Source organism: Hippocampus zosterae, chromosome 12, assembly GCF_025434085.1.
Source record: "Hippocampus zosterae strain Florida chromosome 12, ASM2543408v3, whole genome shotgun sequence".
NCBI lineage: Eukaryota > Metazoa > Chordata > Actinopteri > Syngnathiformes > Syngnathidae > Hippocampus > Hippocampus zosterae.
Genome location: NC_067462.1, coordinates 12,269,725 through 12,297,621, shown reverse-complemented (window position 1 = coordinate 12,297,621; position 27,897 = coordinate 12,269,725). Strand labels below are relative to the sequence as shown.

The 27,897-nt window shown below is 40.8% G+C and overlaps 1 long non-coding RNA gene across 1 annotated transcript; it reads right to left on the bottom strand.

Annotated features, from left to right (window-relative positions):
* Positions 1-772: 772 nt before the first annotated feature.
* On the bottom strand, positions 773-26,708 carry LOC127611183 (uncharacterized). Its single transcript, XR_007965263.1, has 3 exons — positions 26,472-26,708; positions 26,185-26,311; positions 773-1,394 (listed from the first exon to the last, which is right to left on the bottom strand). It is a non-coding gene; the product is annotated as an uncharacterized LOC127611183 (long non-coding RNA).
* Positions 26,709-27,897: the final 1,189 nt, after the last annotated feature.

The following is a 27,897-nucleotide window of genomic DNA, read 5'->3' as shown; positions in this document are numbered from 1 at the left end:
TTTCTTCCAGATCAAATGGCGATGACACATTATCATCAGACAACAATTGTGTTTTCTATACAAAATAAATAGTACTTTCTGTTAGGGATGGGGGGATACTTACTGGTAACATAAAAATATATGTAATTGAAACAGACCATAATAGCATACACAGATGCATATTGATTGGTGTTCCAGTCAACCCTGCCCCTGTTTGAATGTGGTGTGACAATTCAAATCTATTCAAACAAAACGTGCAATGAGCCAAATACTGTATCTGCTGAATTGTAATATTACTGTTTGCTGCAAAATGAACAGTGAAAAGAGAACAGGAGCATTTGTCGAATGAAATGCCAAACAAAATGAACCTTAACTTAGTTCCACTTAACTAAGTGATTCCCTTGTTTCCCTTCCAACCAATCTTTGAGTTTTTTTTACAATGCTGACAGGGCTGATTGTGCAGCACGAAGCAGATGCTCTGTTGCCAGCATGGCCATGGCCAATTATTGCCATTCTTCATCGCTCATCTCTCGCGGAGCAGTGAGTGGAATTACACACTGGATCCATGATTAATATGCCGCTTGCTAGGAGAACGAGAGAGCAATTTAATCAATGTCTATCTTTTAAAGAGTTTGAGGATGAAATTAGGCATTACACACTTGAACGTTATTATATAATAAAGAACAAAGAATGACGTCAATGTTTACATTCTTGCTCACGAGCAAACAGCAAAATGTCAATGTTACCAATCACGCAAACTAAAACATCTGGACATAATATTAATAGTCCATCCATTTTCTGTACTGCGTATATCGTATTATAAATATAACGGTGTAATATTTTTAATTGTTTAATATTGGATGGTGCACAATTAAATGTTATAAAATAGAATACAATTTAAAGGTTGTTTTATTTACACTACATGTAAAGCATGTGTGTGACTGAAAGGACCCACATCAATGGGCCAGAAATCATGGCAACTGTGTTCGCTCCCACAACTATGCAAACATCCATTTTCTTACTGCGCCCGTCTATAAAAATACCAAAACTAAAAAAAACTCCACCGATGTGCACAGTTAGATTGCACTTTGCTGGGTACAAAAATAGTGACCCCAAAGTGCATTTTTTTTTCTTAACATGAGTTGTTGAATAATTACAAAAATGACGTTGCTACGAGCAAGCCACCCAGTGTTGTCCTCAACTATTTGTAAACAACGAAGCGTCTGTCATATTTGAAGCGAGTTGGGGAGTGCAAACAGAGGTAAGAATGAGACATCAGGACTTGACGGCAACACAACTCATTTTCTCATGCAGCAGGCTGATGATAACCTGTCGTTCTTCTGGTCGGCTTCACACCTGCCGGGAGCTGCTGCTTTTTGACAAGCTGCTGTCTTCTGCGGCCTTTCATCTGCACGCTGCACAAAAGAGAGTTTAGAAGTCTGTTATCTTTGCCTGGGGCTACATTTGCTTGTCAAGAGAGAAATTCATCCAATTAAGCCTTTGGTACGACACTTATGACGTGCTCAAAACAGAAAGGGCTCCAAATGTTTTTCTAAATTTCACTCTACATAATTTGTGAGTCACCAAAAGCTTAAAACTGTACTCTTGAACTCAGCTTGTTGTCGTACTAACGTGGATCCTGTTTTGTGGTGTAAAGGTTACTACGGCGACAAACATAAAAGGGAGATATGTGGTTAATTGGCAAGAAGAACAGCACATGAAAGGATAAACAATGATAAGTATCAATTCCCATTTCCATAATGCTCAAATGACACAAACAGACGTGCCTTTAGTGTTTAAAGCTTGAACGGGAAGTTACTTGAAATGCAACCAAGTCCTCCCCAACCACTTTTCTCTCTTGTATTCTCTCCTTGTACAGTGCATTTGCAAAGCACATAGCGGCGCATTGAAGAGATACCCAGCATGGATGAATTACTGAGAGACTGTCCATGAGCAATTGCTGATCCCGTGGAGCGATAAAGACAGCCAGGCTTTCTGAGGGCTAAAAAGAAATAAATAGTGGCTGGTGAGAGTCATGTATAACACACAGACTGGGAAGGTCACTATAGCCCTCAACATCTCCTCTGTTCACTGGCATTAACAGTATTGGTCACATGTGGTTGGTGCAATGGAAAACATGTGAAGGGCTGCAAAAGTATGGGAAATAAATACAAAAATCATGACATTGTGATCTTGGCCTATACCCATCACTGCATTATGGATTGATTCGAAGATAATCCTCCCGATCCCTCTTTTGCATATGGTCGTTTTAAGGACGCGCTTATCATGCGCCAGGCTAATTTCCCCAAACTCCTTGATAATCAGAAGCCGGTGCATAAGCATGTGTGATAAATTCAAGAAGTCACATTTACTTAATAGTTTTATTGTGGGACCTTTAAAGACCCTGTAAAGAGAATACTGAGATTTGTTTCTAAATTATGTTTGAAGATACTTGCTAAAAACCAGCAAAGACTGAAAACTATGTCATATTCATTTGTGGTTATAAAGTGATACACTGTACTACATTTTAGTCTTCTTCTTTTGTTTTGTATATGTAAAACGGCGAAAAGAGAAGAAAATAATAGAAGAGATAACAGAAAATGGAGAAACACAGCGAAAATCTGGAGAAAAGTGGGTCAAAGATCGGCCTGGTTAACCGGCACCTGAGGAGAAGTTATGATGTCATTTACATTTAAAAAATCAGAAGCCATTCACGAATGTGATTGCACTTTAGTTTACATATTTAAAACTTCAGATAATAAGATTTGAACGATGAAAAATAACATGCTTTTTCTCTCAAATATATTGTTATGATCATTTGTTTCAGATGTATTGTAATTATTTTATGTATAAAAATAATTTGGTGTTCAAAAAGTCTTTTTACAAACTTGAGTCGTGAAAAAGAGGGGGTCGTCTTATAATCAGGGCCGTCTTATATTCGGGCCAAGACGGTATTTCAGCAAGTATATGCTTCAAGCAGATATAGTTTCACGGCTCAAACATACGGATGTGTTGAAATACAAAATGTTTGATTAAGTAGCATCCATTTACAACGGGCATGGTTTTATATATTCAGTGGACACTAGACATGCCCACTGCATCTTAAAGTTGAGACAACGTTTAAATTTTCACGATTTCAAAGGCTGATTTTATAAGTTGTATTATTAGTTTTCATTGGTTGACTTTTTATACATGTACTGACGTTAGTGTTTAGAAATTAGAAATGAGAGGGACTCTGGTTGCAGATATTATACTTTATATATATATATATATATATATAAATATATTAATAAAATATATAATATATAATATATATATTATACTACTTATATATTTATAATATATAAATAAATATATATAGGCGGCCCGGTAGTCCAGTGGTTAGCACGTCGGCTTCACAGTGCAGAGGTACCGGGTTCGATTCCAGCTCCGGCCTCCCTGTGTGGAGTTTGCATGTTCTCCCCGGGCCTGCGTGGGTTTTCTCCGGGTGCTCCGGTTTCCTCCCACATTCCAAAAAAAAACATGCGTGGCAGGCTGATTGAACACTCTAAATTGTCCCTAGGTGTGAGTGTGAGTGCGAATGGTTGTTCGTCTATGTGTGCCCTGCGATTGGCTGGCAACCGATTCAGGGTGTCCCCCGCCTACTGCCCGGAGACGGCTGGGATGGGCTCCAGCACCCCCCGCGACCCTAGTGAGGATCAAGCGGTACGGAAGATGAATGAATGAATGAATATATATATACACACACACACACACACACACACACACACGCACTTAACATTTTTTTCCTCACATTTATAACAGGTAAGAGTTGTATAAAATATCTCCATGGGTAATAAAGCTTGTACGATGGTGACAGTTTAAACACATAAGGTTCCAAGTGTAGTTACTCTCTTCCTGGCTCAGCCAAATTTTTATGAATGTTGATTGTGATTTCATCATCCTTTTCATCAATTTTCTTGGGATGAGGAATAAAATCCAGTTGGCGCTTTCATTCGTTATTGCCATTTAGCATGCACATTTGTAGCAGTGTTTAGTCACTCATTTCTCTCCACTTTTCCGCGCAGGTGTGAGGCGGCCCTCTACAAATTAGCCAACGTCCCGGGTAATTTCACTTTGATTAATGCAGATGCGTTCGTCTTGGCCCACACGCCCCACCTCCAGTCTATTTGGTATAAATTATGGAAGCTATTTTGTTGCACAAATCCAGCCCTCTCCAATAAGGTGCTGGCTCATGTGCCGACTGGGGCCTCCAAACTACCCCTTTGACTGCAGGAACCACTAAAGCTTTTAATTGCCTTCTGTGCAAATGGTCCTTATGCACTTGATAAAGTATTTGGAAAGTCACGCATGAGTGGGCTGACTCGTTGCGTGAATGAGACAGCATGCGAAAGAGAGGGAGAGAAGGAGACTACCATCCATGATATCACAATGATTACGAGTATGGTATTAGGTTAGCCTCCTTACACAAGATTACCTGTACAGCAAGTAGCCCACACAATTGCTTGCTTCTTGTGTGCATTCACGACCAGTCGAGTGGCTGATAACCCCCGAGTTAAGCGATAAACAATCAAAGTGCAACTTCAGTGGAAATGATTGCATTCTGTACCGTGCCAGAGAGATGCAGACCATTATTAATGCGATTCTTGTCCTGACAATGCTATTTTCTAAAAGGTAATTGCAGATTCAGATCTCTGAGAGGGCTTGACTGAGAGTAAATGGCACCTCTTTAATTACGGTCTCCTCCACGTCTCCTCTATCGAGCCACGGAGATGTTTATCGCTCCACAGGATTGTGGGGAAAATGACTCTAATGGGAAATGACCAGTGTCTGGGAAGCTGACTCAGATTAGAAGTGACATTTCTAATTGATGGCTAAAGAAATCCCCGGCCGGATGACTGGGAAAAGTCACTTTGGTGAAAATGTAATTGGAGTGATTGGAGTTCTAACAAAACCGGTTTATAATCTCCCCTTCATTTAAGCTTGCATTAAGGCAGACAGAAAAAAGCAAGAAAGAACATGATGAGAAATTCAGTTATGATTACAAGATGAATGCTTCTCATTGTGGGTCAAGGTGAAATATGGGGATGTTTTGATTACATTTTAAATGTTGGAGACATTGAAATGGGACCATAAAATCATTCTTTTATTGTGAAATTACATTTATTTTAATAACACTCTTATTAGTAACTCACTATTTAGTGGTTCACTTGCCTGATTTCTGTGTCTGCAGCGTGGGTTCAGTTGCCATTCAGTGAGCATGTGCCTGTCTCTAAAACGGTCCAGTGATTGACTGGCAACCAGTCCAGAGCGTAGTCTGCCTTTTTTCCGAAGTCAGCTGGGATAGGCTCCAGCTCAAATGCAACTCTGGACAGGACAAGAGCCCTGCACCTCTGCACTGTAAGGCTGATGTGCTAACTGGGCGACCGGCATGACAATGCATCAGGAAAGCTATTTTTATTATTTGACTATATATTTTTTTGTTTATTGAGTCAGCTTTACAATCACAGAATTCAGGGAGAAAAAAAATGTCAAACAATGAAGGTGAAGACAACTGAAAAGATATAGGATGAAGCTTTCGGGTTATTTTCTGCACACTTACATCGGCTGTCTACAGACCCATTCAAGTTATGCAAATCTTCCATTATACATGCTTGTGGTGTGAGTGGAATGGCTACCGTATATTAGTGCTCGTCATTACTTGCTTATGCTCATTTAAATATCTTATAATACAGTCCCGCTGCAAACGCAGCAGATTTCCTTCACCAACAGTGCTTTTTTAATGCATATACTGTCATTCTTTGAGCCCATTTTGGCTATGATGGACTGTCATACAATCTATTGAAGATCTTAAAATTGCCAAATTTTTGTTCGTTTTTTTTTTTGCGGGACAACGGAAGGGATGTTTATGGAACTTAATGCTGACTTTTGAGATTTGTGCACTCCCATCTGCCCGCTGGTGGTTTGTGGATGTTCACAGCTGTTGAATCCATCAGTGCTTTCTGTCAGCAGTAACAAATTCGCTGCTCTTTTCCACCTGTCTGCTCATTTAGTTGACATTCGGGCACTGGACAGCCGAATCTGTGAGGCTCTCCAACTGATGTGAAATGTTGAAATGACAAAATAATAACCACATCTGTCTTGTACATGGCAGTATTGACACAACATTACGGGTACCAAATTGTTTGTGTGTTCCAAAGATACTTCAAGCTTATGACTTCTAAAGCTCCTGACATTCGATGGCTGATGGGTGATTCGCAAAATGGCACAGCTGGAAGTGGCAGCTGAGATTTGTGAAGAGAAGAATGACTGACGCCTCAGTGTAGGAGTGTGTGTGTGTGTGTGTGTGTGTGTGTGTGTGTGTGTGTGTGTGTGTGTGTGTGTGTGTGTGTGTGTGTGTGTGAGTGAGTGAGTGTGTGTGTGTGCGTGCGTGCGTGCGTGTGTGCGTGCGCGCATGGCAACAATGGCGGCTCTTGTACAAGTAGACCTTGCATGACAAGAGTTCTTCATTTAGAAAAAGTGTTGCAAAAAGCCACAAACCGCAGAACACAAATTCAGAGTTAACCCTTTGATGCTCACTGGACTGAAGCATCAGAGGTGTACTTTTTTTCGATTTTAGTCAGATTCTGTATTCAACAACCATAGTCCAATTACAATATGATTGTACTGCTCAATGTCATACAAAGGCTACAAACAAAAACAAACAAAACAACAACAGCAATAAAATCAATGTTTTTGGGGTATTGTCCAATTGTTTAAATTACGGTGAAATGAATTTTACTCCCCTAAATATCTCATATTCATGGAAACTTAATGAGTAAATGCTTAACCTGTTTAAGTATTGCCATTATAATGTCACTTTTGTTTGAACTTATTTGTTATAGTCTGATAAACCCGATGCTAACGTATTGGTTGAGTTGGTTGTCTTCAGTTTCACTGAAAGTCTCTTTAAAATGTTTTTTCGGACCTCTTGTTTTTCGTTCAATTTCTATTCTCAACTGACTAAAATATCACCAACAGATACATAAGCAAGACATAACACGGTGTACCGTGAACGAAATAATCAATGCAAACCGCCTCTGAAAATACTTGATCTACTGCTAAAAATGGAATCTCTCACATACAGTATAAACAATATTTACACACACACACACACACACACACACACACACACACGCACACACACACACACACACACACGCAAGTCAACTCATTTCAACCTGTTCTCAAAGGTCAACATTCACATCTCATTCAGTGGGTATTTACTGACCTTGTCACCTACTTTGTATTGCATGTGGACAAATGAATTAAGATTCAAGGGCCCCGGTAATGGAAAAGTGTTTTAATTTCCCCCTGACATTAAGACGTTGTGCCTCATAGGCATGTGGTGGCACATTACTCGCCTGCTCTCTGGCTTCGCCCCCCTCCTCCCCCCCGCCACGTTCCACTTAAACACTTCAATCACAGCAAAAGATCAAAGGAGCTGTTAAACTAATCAAGTGGAGACACAAGAGATGAAACTGTGCCTGGATTCACTATTTTTCCTATTAGCACGAGTGCCCGCCACCTCTAACCCTATTAATCAAGTGGAACGTTCACTAAGGAGTTTTGCCGGTTCAATTGCCTGCAACGTATACAATGATCTTAAACAAATGGCCATGTATCCTCTATGAGCTGCATTATTGAACATGGAGCCAAAAATTCTCTCGGGAGTTGTTCTTAACAACAACGAAACAAACATTTCACTCCACCACACACATACTGTGTCTAATTTCCGTTATTGCTGAACAAACCAATTGGCACTGTTAAGTGTTTTAGTTTTGACAGTGCCTTGCCCTCCGATGAGATTCCAATAGCACATCATCTAAAAACTGGATGGGAATAGGGAAATACAGATGTGAAAAATAGACAATGGTCTTACATGAATGGGATTATGATCTCTACCTCCTCCGTGGCTACCAGCTGAAAATCTGAAGTCAAACTAAATTTGAAGCTGTGCGCTTTTCTTATAAAATGCTTCAAGGTTGAAGGACTGTCGAAGGTGTTCCTTAAGAGTCCACCCAGCAGCTTAATAACAACCCGGCGCACGGCGACTCTGCCACTTTTCAGTAGCTCTGAAAGAGCCGCTGTATTGGATAATAACTTGTTATCAAGTACCTGTAAAGTGAAGCGAGCGTTTGGAGAAGAGGTCACAGGGTGAAGTCTTTTTTTTTCTCCTTGAAAAAAAACAATAATGTATGTCTGACATATCTCATTCATTTTTAATTCACCCATCCCAAAAAAAGTTAACCATAATCAACAATTTTTAAAGAGAGGGTTAAAAAAAAAGTGCTGGCTTCATGAGCTCCTGAGTGTAAACTGTAATGTGCAATGTAATGAGGCAAGAAATGCCCATTGTATGTGTCATTAATGAGCTAAATTTGATGATACATTTGAACCTTTATGAGGGTTTCATCAAGTTCGTATTCATTCATCATTATGCGAAGTGTACACTGCTATCTTGTGCAAACCTAAGACTTCATTTGGGTTAAATGCGCTTGATGTAATGTAGTGGAAAAGAGGTTAATTTGACAGATCTTTACCCGTCTCTGATTAAATGTAGGAGGCTAAATAAAGCAAACAATCAGTAAACACTTGATTTGCAAATATCTGCGCTTGAACTAGCTAATTAATGGAGAAAGACCGAAACTCATTAGTTTAATGGGGAAACACTAAATACAAGAGCGGCCGGGATGTTTGACGCTATTATCAATTTGTTTGTTAAACCTAACATCAACAATCCGGAAACGTTTGTTTGTTAGTATCAGATATTAGGAGAAGTGTAACTTTCGATCTGATTACGGAGGAGAGAATATCACTGGTGACGAGGCGAGGACATTTTGTGGAGCCTTGTTTGGATTCTTCCTCGGTCGCTCCTTCCACAAGGAAGTTAATGATGCTGGCAAGAAGATGAATCACCTCAAACAACACGCAGAGCAGCTCTGACAAGTGTGCACCGGCGACTGTGACACCTGCAAGTAGCTGATGAAAGACTAATAGTCATGTCAGCTGCTACCTGTAGGAGCTGAGCTATGTCTGCTGCGACAAACTGCACCCGCGAGAGACATTGAGCCCTGTTGCCTGATGACGGTAATGCCGGCTGACATTTAAAATGGCCCCACAAAGTAATTAAAGGGAGAAATGTCTGGATGGAGTAAATTTCATGTCACCCTATAAAATCAATGTTCACGGTAACTTTTAATATTCAACCGATTTTTGCGGAAGACATGGTGTCGTCTCTGGCGAGGAAGGTTTCACAAAAGAAATATCTTTTAGGACATTGTGTCTTGTATTCAAGTGCAGATGGGTGACAGGAGAGCGCTGCCATTTATCTTTGTCAGCCCCACTGGGCAACCTTATCTCACGCAAGAGTACAACACGAAACGTTATTACACATTTCATTAAAGTGCTCAGTGTGGGGATTACTGAAGATGGCACCTTTGCACCGCACGGGTTACAGGTTGGAAATTAAAGTGTACACAACACGATTCACAATATCAACAACACTCTCAATGTTTATAGAGTCAAAAAGAATTCATTTGTCAGTTATCGCTACATCTTCCCAAAAAGGCAGCTGGGAGTGGCTGGAAAATGCCCTTCATGCATCCATTTTCAATAGCTTTTGTTTTCATCGGGCTTCATCCGATGTCACCCGTGTTCCATTTAGAGTCTTCAATTAACCTAACACGCATGTTTTAGGAAAATGGCAAATGAATAATTATTACTCAATAAAGGTTGCATTTGCAGGCATGCGCATTAAGGATTTTGTTGCTGAAAATGCTAAATGACATTAAAATACTAAAAATTTGTTTTTTTTTTTCTTCAGATGATTATGTAAAGTTGAGAAACTGTGGGATTTAAACCCAGCAGGAATCAGAAGTCGCATTTTCCTGGCCAATCACAACGAAGTATCAAAAGTTACATTTACATTTTACCCATAAAGTTCGAATTATTGTCAGACACAATCTTCGATTGAAATGCCTCGGTAATCACTTTTGACCGGGTGCGAAGATTCCAATTGAGGAGACGTACACGTTATCTGTCGATCATAAATCACAATGTCACAGTCGAGAGAAAAATAATAAATACTCCATCAGTTGTATTTAGAAGTAAGTTAACACTGTCGGGTTCGCACCTCATTTTCATGTCACACCAACGTTTGTCAACCTTGAGCACCGATGGCACAAAATAAACAATACATAAGGTATATGAAACATCACTTGGTCTGGAGTGACTCGTCTGACCCAAAATTTATAAGTCAATACCTTATTTCACTGTTCACTATCAGCAATCATTTTCTTTTCATTTTCTTCAGTGCATGTAGCATATTTAAACTATATGTGATGGTCTAGAGATGGGCAACTTGGAGTAAACATTTTTTGACTAGTGTTGTTGATTGAAATTTATTATACCAGCGTAAATACATGATATGAATGCACGTGACTCAAATGAAATAATGCACAGATTGTCCACACTAATGAGCAATTTGAGTGAACTTTGCTCTGTGTGTGTGTGTGTGAGAGAGAGAGAGAGAGAGAGAGAGAGAGAGAGAGAGAGAGAGAGAGAGAGAGAGAGAGAGAGAGAAGAGAGAGAGAGAGAGAGACAGTTGCCCGTGCTAGCAGCAGCTTTTGCTGTAGTTTTGATTTGTGTTTCTATTTACTGCGGGTGTATTGTTTTGGTAGACATCATCAACATCAAGCTTCCACTGACAGGTTATATCACTGAAAGGGGATGTCAAATAGGAATTGGGAACCATAAAACTGCCGCCAAGGCCAAAGCATTTGTTATCTGTGAAAGTAAAATCATTCACTAGCCGTGATCTGGATGTAACCAGCTCAAAGAATTGTCAAAAGATGGAAGAGATTACTTGCAATCACACACACACAAAAGCCACAAAACAAACACCCACAAATGACAATTTTCTTGGTGGAGCAAATAAGTAACATTCTTTCAAATAATTCCATGACTAATTTCTAAAATGTAACACTTTATACGAACTATATCATAATTGGACAATTGTCAATATGTCTTTCAGCCACACTCGCAGCCTCACACTGCTTGCTCGGACTATCACTCCCTCGAAGGCTGTTGTGCTGTGAAGGCCAAAATAAAACCTTTCCTCTCACATGAACACTTTGAGACAGTAATCCATGCCTTTGTCACATCCCGACTCGATTACTGTAATGCCCTGTACTTTGGAGTCAGCCAGTCCTCCATTAAGCGCCTTCAGCTGGTCCAGAATGCCGCTGCTCGCCTCTTGACTGGTACTCGTAAGAGGGAGCATATAACTCCTACTCTGGCATCCCTTCATTGGCTCCCCATTCATTTTAGAGTTATTTTCAAGATCCTCCTCTTTGTTTTCAAATCTCTAAATAATCTCGCGCCACCTTACCACTCTGAGCTCATCCGCCCCTACACACCTGACCGGTGCCTCAGGTCTGTGGACCAGTCTTTGTTAGAAGTACCAAGAACTAAACTGAGGCTCAGAGGGGATCGAGCCTTTTCTGTTGCTGGTCCCTCTCTCTGGAATGACCTCCCACTGAACATTCGGCAAGCCTCCTCGCTGCCCATCTTTAAAGCCCTCCTCAAAACCCACTTGAATTCTTTGGCGTTCGACTCAGCATGATTTGTCCTTGATTTTACTGTTTGGTGCTTTCCACCGCCTTTATTACCGATTCGTCTTACTGTTTATTGTGTATGTTAAATCGCTCCATGTACAGCACTTTGTATGCAGTGATGGCTGTTTGAAAGTGCTCTATAAATACCGTTGACTTGACTTGACTTGTGAGACGCATTTGTGTATAGTGCATGAATTACATTGGGAGTATGTAATGAGTCTAAAAGGAAAAGCAAGACCGCAAAGTGAAATTGTCCCTTGGAGATTGGTGTCTATAATTACAAAAGCTGCTGGAAGACACATTGTCACTGCTCCCATTGTATCGTGCTCCCAATGTGTGATACATTTGAGTCTTATACTCATCTGTGCGTGATTTCCTTAATCATATCACGCTTAGAATGGAGGCAAAACCACTCTTGGTACAAAAATGGCTCATTAAGTGACTGCCTGCGTTTTTACAGGAGTTGTGAGGCGCACCTTCAGATCGGGGTGCGTGTTGCTAGTTTTACTATCCTCAAACTAAATGCAACAGTTATATATACCTGTACTGTTATATAACACCTTTCCAAAGAGAGTTGACATGCAGTATTGTATTGGTTCCTGACCGAGAGATATCGAAAGGCTAATGACTGATTAACAATTCTGCTCTGCTATTGTTGCATCATCATAATCTGAATGTGTGCTTTATTTGAGCCATTATAATGACATTTCAAAGCAAAAATTCAAACAGGCACATTGTACTTAGTGATGTTTACAATTCTAGGGTATCATAGGCCATATTTTCCAGGAAGCATGTTCACAGACCACACTGTATCAACCAAACCATTTGTGTCCTTCAACTAACCTAAATAAATAAACTAGTAATAGTCAGTTAACGAGCGCACCGATGCCCCACATTACCGAATGTCCAACTAGGTTTTCAAATTGTCAACTCACCCAAACACAGGATGGTACTGGACACTATTGCAGTGCTACGGTAATGGCAGGTGTGTTTTAAAATCACCTGAAACTAACCAAAATCCAATTAATCACCATTTCTGAGGTGTGAGGTAACTGGTCGAGTCACTTGCTGTACTGTTCCTTTTAATAATTTTGACACGACAACCCAGACCGTTTGATCAATATTTTCGATGTGACTCGAGTCTGACCGTGACTGAAGAAAAGTCCACTTGTATTAACACGAGGGAATGTCATTGTGACGCAGAAATTCCTTTGCTCACATCAACTTTGAAGAGGTCCATTATCAAAAGCAGTAAAACAAATTTGACAGTCTCGAGAGCGTCCTCTCTCTCTCCCTGGACTGTCGTAAAGACCCCACGGGGATGGTGTGATGAACGATTCAAGGCCAGCTCTGGCCCAGGGATGCTCCACTGAACCATGCGTTTGATCTATCATCCGGCCTTCCCATATTAATGATGAGGTCACAGTATTGAGGGTCACGGCATCGCTGATAAAAGCACAAAGCTGGCTATTTGTTACGAGCCCATCTTGACTGATCGTAACTCTTTTGATGAAGGGGGACATGATTTCACACCCCAGTGCCATCACGCCCGAGACAAGTCCGCATGTTCCGCATAATATGATGTGATTTGAGGATCACAGTGAATGAGCCCTATCAAAACTCAACGTGGAACTAAATGAAGTGGCTGTTATCACGCATAGGACAATGATTATGGACCAAACTGATAAAACATACTGCCATACTGCATTATGACCAACTCAACGCTCTATTAACTGTTTATTCCGCCGATGCTTCGGAGGAGTTACCACCATAATCAAAAGCCACTAAACACATGGCACATGGCATAGATTAAGTGCATTTGAGGCCCTATATGCAGACATTGATTTTCTGCAATGTTACACTGACAGAAAATGTACGACAGCTTGCCACTGTGATAGGCTCTCCAAAGTGGCACCATTTTGGTTTCTGAAGTTTACATGAGTTACCTTACTGCCCGGTAATTATGGGCTGTATGGGATGCATTAGTGTAGATTGTACCTCACGGAAAGAAAGTGACTTGAACTGAAGCTTTTCTGACTCTACAATTACATTTGAGAGTTTTCTTGGGATTGATACCACTTTAGTACTTACATTTCAGTACTTTCTGTTACCAAGTATGTCTGCAAGGGTGATGGAAATGGGTTTTATTCTTATCAATTAAGATACTTTATTTGAAAAAAAAAAACCCAAAAACCTTGAAAATTGCATACTGCCACTCACAAGGCACTTTTGACATTTTAGTCATTCATGCAGCCGGTTAACCAAGTGTTGTTATCCATGTAAACCTTAAGTTATATGTTCGCCTGGTAAAGCAGTACCAGTGTGGTAGTATCGGAGCATGCTTGCAAGTCTGAGTTACAGAGTTATAGATGTACAGTACCGGCACCCGTACCAAAATAACATTATAGAAAGCATCAGTATCAATATGTTCTATAATTTTATTGATCTCAAATGCATCAAATGCATTGATCTCTCTGTATACTGAGCAACAACACAACTTCTACAGTACTACTATTAACCTCCTTCCAGGTAATACAGCTCCATCTTCAGGCTACACGTCCACTGTTTCCCTTCGTGTATTTTCTTTGAATTCTTTGTTTGTTTCTTGGAAATAACCCAGGATTTAATCCCAACACAACCAATCCAAAAACGGAGTTAATAAAATAACTCAACTGTTTTTAGAGTGCATTGTGAGTCAGACTCAGATCGTTCAGCCGAAATGAAAAATGTATAACAATACACAATACAATACATGCTGATTTATAACAACCGATCAGAACACACACAAGCAACAGAAATGTATCCAGAAGATACCTTGATCAATATTTATCTCCTTATTCATATAGTAATAATAACCGTTTGCACCAAATGTTTTTGTGAGAGTGACCGAGTGTGTACCAATGATGCCTGCAGGTGAAGAGCTTCCCTGTAGTTTTCACTTCGCTGATGCTACTTGCCAACATATGGCTTTCTCTTCACTCAAATTATACTCCCTGTGTTTCGTAATGAGCTTTAGAAATAATAGCAACTCATCAGCCACACCGAAGAACGGTGGATGAACGGAATCGGCAGCATACAACCCTGATCGGAACCTCCAAAATATTAACAATGCAATTTATTAGGAATAAGTCATGAACTGTTTGTTTTAAAAGGTCTTACAACATCTGAACCACTGAGCTCTTTCATTTCCTCCCTAGTGCCCTGATCTTTGTCTCCTTCAGACATAATCAAATATACAGTGGAAACAAATACACAATTAAGAGATCAAATACAAATGACAAAGTCATTGTTAGGATAAGTATATGAAGTGTTTGATCCTGTATGAGTTTATGATTAATGGATAGATAAGTTAGAAGAGATCCATACAAAAATGGCTCAGACCTACAAACAAAATTCTATAAGTGGGAAGAAATTAAATTGTAAAATACAAATTTGAGAGAACAATTAAGCCAGTAATCTAATGTTTGGGATGGGAACGGGTCATTTTGGCAAATCCACTGTTGACCACATTAACCTTGCAAAACAAACCCTATCTTGAGTTTGATGATTTTGACGGTGTAACGTGCAATTACTGTACATTCACTAGTCTTCGGCAAGTCCTTTTTAATGACAGTTGCTAAATAACAAACAAAAACACATTTTTAACATGGTCTTTCTCCGTTCACCGCCAGAACTGTCCTTCAAAAAACACAGTACACCCTTTCCTGCATTCACCTTGCTTTACTTTAAAGACAAGTGAAAACACATTCACAAATGTGGAATTTTTGTTGTTGTTGGGTTAATATTACCTTGGGTAAAACTATAACCACTGTTTTAAGGGAAAACATGTGCTTCCGAGTTCCTTGGGACTGACAGCTGACTCGCTCGAGGGTCATTATTTGTGGCCTCTTCTTTGTACTACAAACCTCATACAGACTGAACCCCCACCTATTGCATTTACCATAATAAACCTTTCTCCATTGGGTCTGTTGTGGTTCATTGAATGATCTTCAAACATCCGACCCATCACTGTCTGGGCTCCTGGTCTAGGGGCCATGTTCTGCTTCATTTGAGCCAACATCCGGCGAGAGAATCATCTAAGCGGCCCAAGCATTTTGTGCGCGTCTGGATGTCCTGGGCTCCTCTGTATTCATTAGCAGGCGAGTCACAGTGGTGCGATGAGGCATATCCTTTCAGGAGCCTGCAGGGACTGTCAGGAGAGTGACGGAGATGGATCGCAGGTGGAGCGACGAGGGGACCTGCCATAGATTAACTCGTCTGCCAGCAGGGGGACTCCGGCGCCATTTGTTTTCTGCTCAACAGATAATTTTTCCAATTAACCTTTAAGTGCATTGCTTGATGTTGCATGCACAATTTCGAAAGAGCACTGGTTACCCACAGGACATTTCTTTTATTCTGGGATAATGGCAGAAGGACCAAAAAATAAATAAATAAAACAGTCGGACCAATCCCAACTGTGTACATGAATTTAAATTTTAATTACATTGCATCTTATTTATTTTATACTTTAACCATGTTGAAATGTAACTACACATTTATACATATAAAAAAGACTCACAAGTATGATGTATTGCAGTTGCACATCTCTATAAACTACACATTGCAAACATTGCACAATAAAACCCAGAAAACAGGTTGTTCACAATGTCAGCCCAAAGGGTATTAGACGTCTATTCCAGTGGACAGCAGAGGGCAGCATAATGTGAAAATGGCCCTTCCCTGAGATGGATGAAAACTGGTGCATTCATCTGCTTAATTCTAATTCCACCAATGTCATATTAATGAGAATACTGTGTTTCGACTACTATTGGGTGCACATTGAACATATTGCAAAGACAGTTTCTCACTTGACTTCCATTTTAAATTCATTCATTGCAATTCTGTTTTGTTTCGTTTGACAGTAAACTCCAATTTAGAGCAGCTCTTCTTTGTAAAGTGAGTTGAGTTCACATAGCGCGAGCAAAAAAACAAACAAACCAAAAAACAAACGAAAAAAAAGTCTTAAAAATGGCTCATATCTCAAATGCAAAGTCTGAATTTACCAGCTCTTGCACTGGATTATTAGCTGTGCACATAATGACTGGTGAATGCATGTTTACCCTAGAGTGTATGTATTTGTACTCCTAACTGCAGAAGTTTAAGATTGATCGCATTTTTCACACAGTCAACACGAGGACTCAGGAGAATCTATGACAAACTCGCCCCCGGGGCGACTGAATTTCTCCTCTGTACAAATAAATCCAAAATGGCAATCCCAAAAAGATTTCCCCAAGCCTATGGAAGTCCACACCTTTGGATTAAAAGAGAAAGTGCAATTCCGTCGCCATCTGGTTCAGGAAAGGGAATTTAAGGGCTGCGACGATGCCAACCCAACGCCACATCATATAGAATGGACTATTGCTTTCCAAATGGCTCTGGGCTGTGGCCACTTATTTCTGTGCATTTCTGCAACAGCATATCTTTTCTGCCTTACCCTCCTCCCAATGTTTAAAAAGTAATCTTTTTTTCTTGAGCATGGGTGTCTTTGATAAGAAATCTAAACTAGGTCAAGGACTGCAACTCAAGTCATTGAAGAGTAATTACAGCACCGGGCAATGCTACAGTTCAAATTGTCTCCACCAGGAGCTTTGGAGATAGAAATCCATTCAAGGATTTGGAGAGCCATTGTCTCACTTCCCTCTTGAGTGAGATCTTTTCCTTGCTATTTTCTTTCTGGGAAGCAGAGTCTGTAATTAAGTGAGCCGAGTGATTATCAAGCCATTGGAGAGGGTGTAATGATTATTCACCAATCATGAACAATGTGACGACATGCTTATACGAGCAGAAAAAACCCCCCACCCCAGAATGCGACAAACATGTTTATAAAGAAATAATATCCATTCAAGTGCTACACTGCTTGACGGGTCAGTGACAGCCTCAGTGAGACATAAGGTACAAGCAGACGCATGACATATAAAGTATAGACAAGCAAGTCCATTTCCACTCACATTTACACCGAGGTGCCATATTCAATTCACCTAAGATGCAATGTTTTGGAATTTGAGATTAAAATCGAGAATCTCTCCCCTGAAAATAAAATGCTAACCATAATAAATACAGTAAGGGTCCTTTTCATATCATTTGATCATGAATGGTAAAAACACTCCATTGAATTTCATTTGAAACATCAATAAATTTTCCAACAGCGGCCCGGTGGCCGAGTGGTTCGCGCGTCGACCTCACAGTGCAGAGGTACCGGGTTCAATTCCAGCTCTGGCCTCCCTGTTTGGACTTTGCATGTTCTCCCTGGGCCTGCCTGGCCTGCCTGTCCGGGTACTCCGGATTCCTCTCTCATTCCAAAAACGTGCGTGACAGGTTAATGGCTCACTCTAAATTCCCTAGGAGTGAGTGTGAACGCGGATTGTTGTTCGTCTCGGTGTGCCCTGCGATTGGCTGGCAACCGGTTTAGGGTGTCCCCAGCCTACTGCCCGAAGACAGCTGGGAGAGGCTCCAGAACCCCCCGCGAGCCTTATCAGGAAAAGCGGATCGGAAAATGGATGAATGAATGAATGAATAATTTTTGCTCATATGGCCATTCACAATTAGTGGCATTTGCCCTCATTCAAAAGGTAATAATTGTTTCTCAGAAAAGGTTTTAAGATAAGATAAGATATCCTTTATTCGTCCCACACTGGGGAAATGTACAGCCTCCAGCAGCAAGAATGTATGTAGAAAGAAGAAAGAAGAAAGAGAAAAAAACAACAAACATCTTTCCATTAAATGCAATATGAACACAAAATGGATAAATCGCAGTACTATTTACAATTCTCCTTCACATCATTTAATTGTTATTATTATTATGATTGTTATTTTTTATTCATCAGCCTGACAGCAGTCGGTAGGAACGAGCGTCGGTATCTCTCCTTCTTGCAGGGCGGGTGTAACAGTCTCTGGCTGAAGGAGCTACCAAGTGCTGTCAGTCATTTCAAGTAAATGCCAAAACGCCTTGGCCATCATGTGTCCTAAATGTTATCTGAGGATGTTTAGCACATTTTTGTTATACATGGAGCCTAAATTCCATGTACATGTAGAAATAAGGAGAAGGAGAGAGTGAGAGGGATGAAGAGAGAAATAAAGTTCAATTTGACAAGAGTTCCTCACAAGTGTTAAGTGGAAAGACTTAAACTGAGCCAAAGTATGAACACATACGCGCAAGCACACAGTACAGATTTGGACAATTTTATGCAAACTAATATACGCACCAATGGGACTACCAGTGCCTTATGAAATGTCTAATCCCTTTCTGTAATAAGAAGATATTTGGCAACCACCTTCATCCACTGTCACATTGTGCCTGTGGTCTTTTTGTTTCTTTCGCAGAGCCTCTGGCAGAGCATTTGAAGTTTTTAATCTGGTGCTCCAGAGACTAAGGTCACCTTAGACTTCTCCTCTTCCTCCCCACTTTTATTTGCTCTTCTGGCAACCTTGCTATTTCACACACTATTAAAAGAAATCTGCTAATGCAAGGAGTGAGGTCCTTGGCTCGTGGAATGGAAAATGATGGCATTTCTGAATGCTGTCTCTCGAAAAAAGACCCCAGGCATCTTGTGCAGGGTTTATGACCCAAAGATTAGTCACTTTTTGGAGCTGGATGTACTGCCCTGAGCTATTTCAGCCAGAAACTGATTTTCATATTGATGTGCGATGTTGAGCTCTCCCCAGTCCACATATTGGCTCATGCATCACCTGGAGTCTGCAGCTGTCAAGACTCAGTGATAGCAAAGTGAAGCAGACAATTCCTTTGTTAATAAATAAACAAGTGAGGCACTGCAGGTACATTATATTTGTCAGGCGCGACACATTTCGGCTACAGGCTCCACATTCCATTACCATTAACATTGCATGTTATTCAGTCTCAATCTGCTCCTGATTTACTTCCCCAAACCATTACTATGACATCGGGACTCAACGCGTTACTTGCTTTGACATCAAGAATGTAAATTAATTCTTGGGGCAGGGGGGACAAAAATAAAAGGAGAAAGTGCTTTTCTCCTTTGCTCACCAGAAACATTTGGACATAATTTTGCAGAAACGAATATGCAACGGCGGCAGTGTCTCAAGTGTATTTTGTAGAGAGGGACGCATTGAAAACAATGAAAACTATGTCGACATGTTGATATACTTCATTGTACTAACGTGATGTCTTTGACCTCGCCAAGGGTGAAAAAAAGAACAGCCGGGGAATTACATGCGGCAGGGCTTTGCATGTATTACACAGGAAAAGACTAAGGAGAGATTATCCAAGGCCAGATGTGTCTCTCAAAGGAATAATAACGAAAAAAAAAAGAAAAAAGAATCACGTCGCCGTCCGCTAAGATGCTGTCATATTCTGCTAGCGGAAAGCAACAAGCAGCAGGACATTGGTGCTCGGCTGTCTGCGCCGTCACGTTGACTGTCTCCGAATAAGCAAGATTTCAGGTTTAGGTCCTCTTCTAATGCTATCATCCATCATACTTGAGACCAAAAAAAAAAAGGCCCCAAGTTGACCGAATGATGCTAATGCGGCATTAGAATGCTGTTTGCTTCGAGGCAAGCGTCTGTATATGGGAATGGAAATGTGCACATTTGGCTGGTTATACCATCGGCACTTAAGCTAAGAAAAAATACACAATGTTACACATGACGTAAAGGAGCATGACACTACCAATGCACTAACTATTACTCTCAGAGGGGTCATACCACAAAACTCTTTCTGAACCCGAATTAAAGATTTTCTTTTGCATGCGAGTGTGCGTAGAGAGTAGCCATCCATCCAAGGGTCGCGGGGGGATGCTGGAGCCTGACCCAGCTGTCAGCGGGAAGTAGGCAGGTGACACCCTGAACCTGTTGCCAGCCAATCGCAGGGCACACAATGATGAACAACAATCTGCGCTCACACTCACACCTAGGGACATTTTAGAGTGATCCATTGACCAGCCATGCATGTTTTTGGAATGTGGGAGGGAATCAGAGTTCCTGGAAGAAAAAAAAAACACGCAGGCCCGAGGAGAACAAGCGAACTCCACAAAGGAAGGTCGGAGCCGGGATTGAACCCAGGACCTCTGCACTGTGAGGTCGATGCGCTAATGACCACTTGACTACCAACCCACCAGTAGAGTAGCCAAGAATTATAAAATAAAGGTAGCAGTACTTTGGAGGACTACTTTTTGCTTGAAACGTATTCCAAACTATTCTAATGACCCGGTACCTGAGTTGAATGGCTCGCCAATTCTAATATTTCCCAACAATATCATTTTATTCACACGCATCCGTGATGTTCATACAACGCAGCAGCTTTTCTTTCTGTTCCTTTTGAATGTGCACAACAACTTCCACAACAAGCAGCGGACAACTCCGACGGGTTTGAGTGTGTCCAACAAATTCCAATTGCTGGTTTTATTTCACCACAGCCTTACATTCAGTTTGTTGTAGTTCCTTCAAGAGCCACGTGGAATTGTTGTTGGCCGAATGTCAACATTTTTAGGCAGACGCTATGCATAATTTAGCTGTTCCTTTTTTTTCCCCGAGTTATCCGTTACTGGGGTCACGGATGACCTGGATCCATAAGGTAAGGTTCTGATATTTTTCACGTAAATAAGTCGCTTTGTAAAATATGCTTCACATATAAAACAAACACCGATATAAATCACAGCCCCATGCTGTGGATCTGGTGGGGTACTGCCCCAGTGACAGTATCTATCTCAAATAAAATTGCAATCGCCTCATTGAAAAGCTTTCGTGTCACTTTTGAACATTTGTTGACGAATATCCCAAAGCAACCTCACGCATGTCGTCCAATGTCGGGATTCAGAGATACCAACGCATTCGTATATTGGATTTTCATGTCAGCACTTTTGGTGAGCTGGTAAAATATAATTGTGTCATCCTTTATGAAGCAGTGTTGAGGTGACAGCACCCACAGAAGTGCCATTACTCTGCTTTTTATTAGGGTGCAAGGATGGGACATTTTGTAGGTGATGAATAACGTCTCCCTGGTGCAACGTCACTGTGGTGCTTGTGTGCTCCACTGAACGTGCATGGGTCATTGAAAATGAAATCAATTCCAAATGAAGAATTAGTTCTGTTCTCCATAATGGGTTTTATTTGACAGCCATCAATACTCGCATCGATTTGCAATTCCAATTGAATCTTGCGAGGCACAAGTATCGGCAGAGCCCGGCAACCAGTGTAAGAAAGGTGTAGAGTGGCAACTGTTAATCAATCAAGATTTTCTTCAAACTGCAGCACAGAAGCACACTGAGATAAATAAGGTCAAGTATCTGAAACTGAAAGCTCTTATTGAAAAAGGCCAGGCAGAGGATGTACTTCCTGAGGCTGCTGAGGAAGCATGACCTGCTACAGGAGATGCTCAGACAGTTCTCCACAGCAGTTATCGAATCAATCCTGTGTTCTTCCATCATGGTTTGGTTTGGGGCCACCACAAAAAAGGACAAAATCCAACTGCAATTGACAGTTAGGACTGCGGAAAAAAAAACGTTGGCACCGCCCTATCCACGCATGATGACTTGCGCACCACAAGAACCAAGACGAGGGCACGGAAAATCCTACTGGACCCCCCACACCCTGCCCACCACCTTTTCCAGCTACTCCCCTCAGGCAAGCGCTACCGATCCAACATTCAAAAAGCTTCTTCCCTCTAGCCATTAACTCCCTAAACAGTAACCCAAATCTACCTGTATAGTGGCTCTTTGCAATTTTGTACACCCCTGTGGAACAGCATTACCACAATAATCATTGTTGCTCCAGCTCTGTACTTACTTGAACTATTGCCACTGATCTCTATTCCACAGGACCAGACACTTTAAAGCGCTCAAGGACCTCTGTACAATTACACTTAAACTTGCTCTACAAACTGTGACTGGTCACTTTAACACTGCACAACTGTTATAGTATTGTATTCTACCACTGATCACTTTAGCTCTGCTTGATACTTTGCACATTGTCTCACAGCTATCATTGGGTGGTACTACCGCAAAGGTACCCTTACATTACAGAATGTCTTTTTTGTCATGTCCTTGTTTCTCGTAGTTGCTTGTTATTGATGATACTAGTGTAGCCTGTACTACCGGAGACAAATTCCTTTTGTGTTCTACATACTTGGCCAATAAATATGATTCTGATTATTATATTAAACACATTTGAACGGATCTATTCTTTCTATTTGCAAATTGCAATTGAAAAATGAAAAAGAAACTCATTTTGTCATTTGTTTTCAAATCCAATATGCATTTAAATTGTTGGCTCAGAGGAAACATTTTACTAGACTTGCTTCAGCCAGGTTTGAAATAAAAAATAAAAATGTAAGAAAAAAAAGAAGAAAAGAAGAAGAAAAGGAACAGGGGAATTTAATTGTGAGCTATTAAGGCAGAGGGGTCACTCCCGAGAGTAACACTTCAAATAGAGCTCCAAAGTTTCCTTCTTCATTTCCGATGCGCAGTCAAGCTGATGCCCACGAGACCGAGGATATTTAAGATCCAGTGAATTAGACAGAACCAGCATTTAATAAAGGCAAAAGATAAGATACATGTAGATTAAAGTACTAAAGAATAATAAAGTCAGAGCAGAGCTGCAGGGAACTGTAAGGTCTTATTTTCCTTTTCTCATAACAGGGATTAAGTACAAATATCCCCGCTGCGGGTATTAACTTGTGGCAGGATTGTTCAGCGTTATGATCACTTCTTAATGCTGCTCTCTAACAGAACAGACAGAATCATCCTCAGTAATAAAACGCGCCGCGGATAAACATCTGTAGCGCTCACTTGGTATGGAGTTTTTCAAATCCTTTGCCAATATGTCAAACCTACAAAGTGACCATGTTTGGCATTTTTCATTTGGACAATGTCAAGCTCGAATGCGCTATATATTTGCTGCTCTTTTACTGCAACAACATCACATAATGTTTAAATGTTAACTTTTCGTTTGTGGTTTTCAGAGGCTGATGTTAAAATTAAAAATTGGATAGATGGTAAAAAACGCAAAATTGTTCCCCCCAAAAAAGAAAAAATCGGTTTCCCCACTTTCTTCAGCATGAAATGGTCATTTGATATTGTGCTGATTAGTAAGATATGGCAATCGCAACAACTGTGAATTATGAGAACAACAACATGCCCCATGCCTCTCTTATTTTGCTTTTTTTGAATGTGTGCATCTTAACAAGACTGAAACACGGGGTCAAGTGGAGGTAAACTTGACAACATAGGAGAATCTTCTCCTCTGGCGTTCTCTCAGTTGACATAGCGGAACATTTGACAGCTTCTCATTCATCCAGATAAGAACACGGAAAACTGTTAGAATGGCACTATTTCTTAATTCTTAGATCACACTATGTCAGGCACATTTGATGTTCCGTTTTACACGTTTGACAGTGTTAGTACCAAGAAGCCGAAATGGAGACTACATTAGCTAAACCTGTACAATGTAACACATGGGCCACCACTGTTTCGAAATTGAGAGCTCAATGTGAAGGGCTACAAGTTTGATCCACTCTTGATACCTTTAGGCTATTATTAAATATTGAAATTCATCAAGACACTGATACATGATGACGATATCTCAAAATTGATAAAAGAATTATTTAACAAGGTAGAAAACCGTCAATTATAAAAACGCAACAATTTATTTCAATCAATCTCTCCAACTGTTTACATTTTCAAATGATCCTTTCTGAAAAAATGCTCAGGAGATCCCAATGTTGCCCCAATTAGGAGCTATTTTTAAAACAGGTGGTGCCCTGCCGGCCATGGGTAGCAAATATGCTGGTGAGCCCTTATCTAACAAGAAAACTAATATAAACACTTAAGAATAATTGAACATTTACTTCAGCCCTTATAAAGATAAAGAAAATCAGTCAATGAAGCCTTTTGGGTGGTAACCCTCTTGGGACACCATGGCACTGGCTCTGTATATTCATGATGTAATATTTTTAAATTATTATTTCATATTTAACATCTTTATTTTTGCATGCTGTTTTTTTTCCCACTATAAAGTCAAACCGACATTTTCTGGGCTGTACATTTTGCTCAAAACATTCCTTATGGAAAGGTTTAATCTGACTCATCCAAAAATAGTGTGGCGCTCGGTAAAAGTTTGTTGATGATTCATCATTTAAGGTGTATTCAATGTACCTAATATAACGGCCAGTCAGTGTACATGACCCCCACCATACTTCTGCTTCAACTGCTTATCAGAGCAACTTGTCTACGTTCATTCCCACGGGAGCAATGCAGGATAGCACCAACAAGGCTTTTGAACCACTCGATTAACGAGACAAACAAAAACGTGATTAGAGCGGAGTCTCCACTTTCCAACCCTTTTCTGATTTGTGCTTAATCGGCTTAGATTGATTTAAACCGGTAAGCGTGCACCATCACTTCTCTGCAGTCAAGTTCAACCAGAGGCACAGAGAAAAGCCAAATCACCGACTGAAATATTCAGCCCTGCACCTTACTGTATTCACGATTTAGTGCTGTTATCCAACTGAAATAAATGGAGGAAGGGACTCTTAGAAGTCGTCAATCAAACAGCCATATTGTGCTAGACCGAGTTCCGCGGAGGACAACTGCTATATAACAGCGGCTGCTAAACAGGACTAATTCTCCTGGATGAAATATGTCACAGAGGCCAGCCATTTACAGGACTGATATCAGTGCTATATTTCAAGGCCTGGGAGCAGCCTCTGCCCATTAGAGGGTGTTTGATGTATTTTAGGGCCACTTTACGTGCTGCTCGGTCTCAGAGAGCTCCTCTGACATGATAGCTGATAGAAGAAGACTCTTGGCCAGTGTGGCGAGGAGAGAAGCCATATTAAAGAAGATAAACATCTAAAGAGGGAATTTGGCCAAGCGCTGAATATCCAAGCTCTGAAAAATACTCAGATGCCATCAAGGGTTTGTCCTCCAAGATAAGTGGAGTCCAGGCAGTTTATGACAAATGTGCAGACAATAATCAAGTGGGGTGAAAAAAGTTTGAGACGTTTGATACAAACATTTTCAACCTAAAAAACTTCAGCATTTATTTTTTGGTGGCCACCGAAATAAAAATGCATGAGAGGATATAAACAGTGACTCGTTCAGAGAGTTATTTATGGTGGTTAAAGGTGGAGTTTGCGGTCGAAACAAACAAACAAACAAATAAACAAATAAATAAATAAATAAATAAATAAATACATAAATACATACATACATACATACATACATACATACATACATACATACATACATACATACATACATACATACATACATACATACATACATACATACATACATACATACATACATAAACAAATAAATACTGGTATACACCTTGCACCACCTGACAGTAAATATTTAATAGAGAGAGAGAGAGAGAGAGAGAGCGACTGAGGGATGCCTCAAACTTGTGCCACGCTCACACAGGATTTATGGGGACACAGATGATCTAGCAAACAAGACTATTGTAGTTTCTTGGCAGGTTATTTAACTCCGGTTAGAAACAACATTTTAAAAGAAGGTATTGGAATGCTCTCTACCTCATGTCAAGGGATGTACCGGTCATGTTTAAGGCGTGGACGGCTGCAAGTACCGGCGCCTAGGTCATCGTTCACATCAGGTCATCATGTCAGTTGATCGCCTCTCATAGATTTTCATAGATTGAAACTGGTTTGACAGAAACCATCATGTCAAACCGGTGCATTTTGTGTTTGCCAATGCTCCATCAAGAATAAGAAATGCTAGCACGTAAATGCTTAAGTGTAACTACTACTACGACTACTTGTACATACAGAAGCTTTAAGTCATTGATAGCATAGCAGTACACTTACTTCACTTCAGTACAGCCAGAGTGGAATCAGTTTCCACTCAGTGACGGTGTTATATGTTTGGAATGTGAGAGGAAATGGTTGTCCGTCTCGAAAGGTGCCTTGAGACTGACTGATAATTAATCCAGAGTGTAGCGTAGTCAGCTAGGCTAGGCTCCGGCTTCCTGCAACATGGTACAGGGTGTGCATTGTATCATCCTTCGTCACATTTTGGAGACCTAATTTCGAAGAACAGAAATGCCATCAAGACTTTGTCAATCAAAACGAAAGTCGTATCTTTATAGAGCACAGGTGTCAAACTCAAGGCCCCCGGGCCAGATGCAGCTCCCTACATCATTTTATGTGGCCCGTGAAAGCAAATCATGAACTTGCAAGATCCTTGCTAAAATCTGTACTGAAATATCAAATTGTCACATGTAATAAATCCATCCATCCACCCATTTTCTAATCCGCTTATCTTCACGAGGGGCGCAGGAGTGCCGGAGCCTATCCCAGCCTTCATCGGACAGTAGTCGGGGTACAACTTGAACCAGTTGCCATCCAATCGTAGGGCTGTGTAATGAAGAACGCTGAGATTTTTGCAATAATTTTGTTACCCTCTTTACACTCACTTGAACAATAATTGAATAATTGTAGTTTAACTGATTAGTACGCCATTAATTTGTTGTTTGCAAGTAATAATGCACTGACACGATTAAACATTTTGTGGTTTCCCGGTCATAACGACAATCAGAGGAAAGACGTAACTCCAAAGTGGCCATCCACTACAACGGCTTTCCTCTGCCCTTTATCTGTGATCACGATATCTGGTTGGTTCGCCATTACCATCTTGTCAGTCTGGAAGTCCCACAGGATCTTTGCTCATTCTCCACCACCTTCGGAGGTGTTTCCCATTTTGACCTTGGGGTTTCCAGTCCATACTATGCACAGATGTTTCGGTAGACTATGCCAGCCACCTGGTTATGGTGTTCCATGTAGGCTTTCCCTGCCAGCATCTTACACCCTGCAGTTATGTGTTGGATCATCTCAGGTGCCTCTTTGCACAACCACACCTTGGGTCTTGTCTGGTGTGGTATATCTGGGCCTCAATGGCTCTGGTGCTCAGGGCCTTCTCCCGAGCAGCCAGGATGAGTGCCTCTGTGATGTCTGTGATTGTCTGAGACATTCTCTGAGTACGTCATCCGTTGGAGCCTTCTCCTTGACGTATTCATGGAGCTTGGATGTTTTATCCTGGACAGTGGCTCTCACACTCACGAGTCCCCGGCCTCCTTCCTTTCGGCTTGCGTACAGTCTCAGGGTGCTCGATTTGGGATGGAACCCTCCATGCATGGTTAGGATCTTTCGGGTCTTAACGTCCGTGGTCTGAATCTCTTCCTTTGGCCACCTTATTATTCCTGCAGAGTATTTGATCACTGGCAGGGCATA